The 4,634-nt window shown below is 50.4% G+C and overlaps 1 long non-coding RNA gene across 2 annotated transcripts; it reads left to right on the forward strand.

Moving 5' to 3' along the window:
* Positions 1–677: 677 nt before the first annotated feature.
* Positions 678–3,853, forward strand: LOC137482912 (uncharacterized). Of its 2 annotated transcripts, none has more exons than XR_011004264.1 (2): positions 678–2,476; positions 3,311–3,853. It is a non-coding gene; the product is annotated as an uncharacterized lncRNA (long non-coding RNA). The 2 variants fall into 2 exon arrangements; XR_011004263.1 differs by having other exon boundaries at positions 3,325–3,853.
* Positions 3,854–4,634: the final 781 nt, after the last annotated feature.

The raw sequence follows: 4,634 nt of genomic DNA on the forward strand, positions 1-4,634 counted from the left end.
GGGGCAGCCCCACTCTGGGAGCATAGCCTGATGCTAAAGCCCGCAGCACATCCCCTGGTGATTCCAGAGTGCATCGACAACAGTATTTAACCCAAGAGGGGACAGAGGATGAGGTTCATATTTAACCCAAGAGGGGACAGAGGATGGGGTTCATATTTAACCCAAGGCAGGAAAGAGGATGGGGTTCATATTTAACCTAAGGGGGGACAGAGGATGGGGTTCATATTTAACCCAAGGCAGGACAGATGATGGGGTTCATATTTAACCCAAGGCAGGACAGAGGATGGGGTTCATATTTAACCCAAGAGGGGACAGAGGATGGGGTTCATATTCAACCCAAGGTGGGACAGAGGATGGGGTTCATATTCAACCCAAGAGGGGACAGAGGATGGGGTTCATATTTAACCCAAATGGGGACAGAGGATGGGGTTCATATTTAACCCAAGAGGGGACAGAGGATGGGATTCATATTCAACCCAAGGCGGGACAGAGGATGGGGTTCATATTCAACCCAAGGTGGGACAGAGGCTGGGGTTCATATTTAACCCAAGAGGGGACAGAGGATGGGATTCATATTCAACCCAAGGCAGGACAGAGGATGGGGTTCATATTCAACCCAAGAGGGGACAGAGGATGGGGTTCATATTTAACCCAAGAGGGGACAGAGGATGGGGTTCATATTTAACCCAAGGGGGGATAAAGGATGGGGTTCATATTCAACACAAGGCAGGACAGAGGATGGGGTTCATATTTAACCCAAGGCAGGACAGAGGATGGGGTTCATATTCAACCCAAGGCGGGACAGAGGATGGGGTTCATATTTAACCCAAGGCGGGACAGAGGATGGGGTTCAGCGTGCAGCCTGTGGGGGTTAGCCCTCCTCCCTTCAGACCCTGTGTGTTCCTCGGGTACCCAGTGACGAGGGGGTGCAGAAATCCTGGGCTGCGTGTCAGGGCAGCCTCAGAAGACAGAAGCAGGCTGTGCATTTCTACTTGAGCAGCTTGCTGGGGGGCACAGCAACCAGCCTCTGGCAGGGAAGCCAACCATCCTCAGCAGCCATGAGACCAAACTGGGCAGCCCTGCCTTGGTCTGTACTGGAGCCACCATGTGGGAGGCCTCTCCTCAGCTGTATTTCTAAAATCTCACATGATGTCAGCTTGTTTCCCTGTCTGCAGGCTTTAAAATTAAAAAAGACCCATGTCTCAGATGTCATCCTTGCTCTGTCAATATTTTAATTGTCCTGGACTCTGCCGCCCTGTTTACCTCCTCAGAGCTGTAAAATAAATAACTCCAGCCTTTCCCCCTCAAATCAGAAGGATTTTCCTTTGTTCTTCCCTCAGTGACCAACAACTTTCACTTGTGAGGAGATATCTACGCTACAAAGTCCAGCAGTCCCCTCCCCACAGCAAACAAGGTCAAAATTCAAAGCAGGATCTACGTGATCCTGATCATTTATACAAGCACAACGCCCTGGATGGGGTGGTGTGACAGCACTGCCCCTCACGGGGCTGTCCCCATGTCCAGGAGCTCACAGCCTCACCCCTAGACAAGGGCCAGGCAGAAGTTGAGCCATGATCCATGGCAGCCCAAAGCAAAACACAGCACTGGGGTGCTGCTGTTGAACAGCTGCACCCCAAAAATATGATGGAAAACCATCTTTTGCATCACCGGTGACCAAAACCAGGACTGAGGAATAAAGACACTGGTGCATCAGCAGCCTCAGGTGTGTGCACAGCCACAGCTCCCCATGACCCAGCTGTGTCCCTCCTCTGGAGAGCTGCCAGGCATGCTGGCATCTGCAGGGGTGGCTATGGCCATGCCCAGGGGGGGCTGTGGGGCACAGGGGTACAGCCTGGGGTCCCCACTGCAAGACTTGAAGGGGAGTCTCCCTCAGCTTTTACATCCATGACAGCTACAGAGCATGGCTCATCCCCCTGGCCCTGGTGGCACACAGGGTTCTTCCAGTGGGCCGGCAAAGATGCATCCCTGGCTGGACAGCCAGATTCCAGCACAGGAACTCCTTGGTGAGGGTGCTGAGGTGCCAGTGTCCCCATTCCCTGCCAGCCCCCTCTCAAGGAGAGATCCTGCTCGCCCTCTGCTCTGCTCTCCCTGGGCTCTGCAGCAGAGCAGCTCTGGGCCAACTGGGATCAGAAACCCTGCAAAAGAGGCTTTGTAAACTACACAAACACCAGCCAAGGAGCCAGTTTCTTTCTTCTCCTTTGTACTCTCAGTGCAATCTGGCAGGGAGCGGTGCGTGCATGGACTGAGGGCTGCAGCTGGCGCTGGGAGAACTTGGTCTCCTGCTGAACCACCCGCAGCTCCGGGGCAGGACAATGCAGCAAGAGAACAGAGCACACAAATGTTCTGCAGCAAGCAGGCCCAATCCTTTTGCTAGGGGAGAACAGCAGCGAGCAACTGGAAAAATCAAAATTCTCCTGTAGAACTGAGCCCAGCCTCACCTCGCACAGGACACCGGGTAAGTCCAGGGATCTGTTTCAGGTGTCCTGGGAGTGTGAACCTCCCACAGGTCTGGCACGGACAAGGTAACTGAAAACTGGGACAACCTCAGCTTGGGGAGCCCTGAGTTTCCTTGAGAGGGTGTCCAGTCCCTGAAAACAGAGAGCTCCCAGGAGATACAGGAGATCCCAGGTGACATCCCAGATATTCCTCATACTACAGTGGGAAAACCACCGCCAGAACCTGCGAGCCTGAGGGTCTCCTTTGGTTGGGAGAAACCCCCATTTCTTGGCCCTAACGCTGTTTAACTCTGTGTCATGGGCCCCGTGCTGGGAAGTAGCTGCCCTTGGCTCCAGCATCTCCAAAGCACTGGAACACAGACCCAAGAGATCTTCTGCCAGCTCCCAGATCAGGCGCTGCTGCAGGTCTTGTTCCCACCTGGGCTTTTCAGAGGTGCTGCTTGATACTGTGGCTGAGCAGCACAGACCTGCGAAGCAGGTCAGAAGGGTCTGATCCATTTTAAAGGTAGCAATCAGAAGCACACAGGGCGGTTCCTTGGTTATGATCAGAGGAGGTTTCATGCACAGAAGAACTGGAGCAGTGATGAGCACTCTTGAAAAATCCCAGCCCTCCTAAAGGCCACATTTGATCTAGAATAGACCCCAGACCTTCAGGCTGCTCATTCAACAAAAGTCACAAACCTCCTGTTTCTTTAGGCAATGGGAAGTGATGCTCACTCCTCACAATCCTTTGAACATTTTTGCTGTCCCAATGGGAGTCAAAGAATGGATATTCCCTATTGCATGGGATCTCCTGGGATATTTTTATCATAGAACATGTTATTTATTTCTAGGCTTCAATTTACAGACCCTCCCTGAGCCATCCCAGGTCAATGGAAGGAGCACCTTTGTGCAGCAAAGGGAGAAGGCATCAGAGCCCTCCATTCAGGACTGACAGCACTATGGGGAACCTACCCAGGGAGCTCAGCAGCAAACACAAGGATTATCACGTTGCCAGGGAAAATTGTCAATGCAATGACCAAGAAAAACCTGCAAATGAGGCAGTCTCTTATGGCCATGGGAAGGAGCTGAGGGTTACAGTCACTGGGAACAGGACTGAGCACATGGGACAGGTTCTGGGAAGCACTGAGCACCTAGACTGGGTCCTAAACTGCAGCCTGGGTTTTGAGTCTATACTCAAGAAACAGGATCTTGTATTAGTCATAATAAAATTGATTGACCCAACAGACCCAAGGTTATTAATATCTTTCCCTGCCATAAAAAAAATCTTTTAGGAACTTAAATATTATCTGAAGCTTCAGTTCAAAACAGAAAGGACCAACAGTTCGGGCACTAATGAAATGTTGTCTTTAGAGCTGCTCTTTAGCCTGTATTAAGTTTAAAAAATTACACTTATTTGCTATATGAACTGTTCTGTACATGCTCTTCAGTTGCAGAAGAGCCCTGCTGCCTTGTGACAGCCTTTTAGGGCTACAAGAAGAAATTAATTCCTGCTTCATATTGGAGTAACATGAGAAACTCAGACCAGAATATCATACATGACTCAGTTAGGACAATGTGACTGGCTCTCTCTTCACCAAGCAGAAATGGTCTGATGTGGCTCAAAGCCATCTTTCCACAGTCAAGGTAAGTTCACCTCCTTGAGGATCTGATTCCCAATTGCCTGTTTTGGCTCAAAAAGCTTTTGAAAAGAGGAGCAGTAGAAATAGTAAAAATAGTAGAAATTAGTATAACCCCTTTTTTGTGGTTTTTGTGCTGGCTATGCACTAAAAGGAACATACTTCTGGGAGGGAGGGAAAAGAAGAGTTAGAGGTTGCCTTTAAGGTTTCTTAGGCCAGTGAGAGGAATAGTGGTGATGATTTTCCTGCAGATATTGCAGTATGAGCTCAGACTGTTTCAGACTTGTTACCAAGCTGTCAGGCTGGGAAGATGAGACAGGGATAGAGGGAACTGGCTGTGGAAGCTGGCCTTTCCCACTTGGAAGGATGTGTTTCTCCATGACATGTGCAGCACAGACCCCCCAGCACACCTGGTCTGCTGCCCAGGTGTCTCCACTAAATTTCTTCTTGAAAAGGAGGAGAGTAGCAAAATGTAGCAGCAGATCACAGATGGAAGGGGAGAGGCAGCAGCCAGGTCCCTTCTTAGTAATTTTAGGGT

Source organism: Anomalospiza imberbis, chromosome 15, assembly GCF_031753505.1.
Source record: "Anomalospiza imberbis isolate Cuckoo-Finch-1a 21T00152 chromosome 15, ASM3175350v1, whole genome shotgun sequence".
NCBI classification, from domain to species: domain Eukaryota; kingdom Metazoa; phylum Chordata; class Aves; order Passeriformes; family Viduidae; genus Anomalospiza; species Anomalospiza imberbis.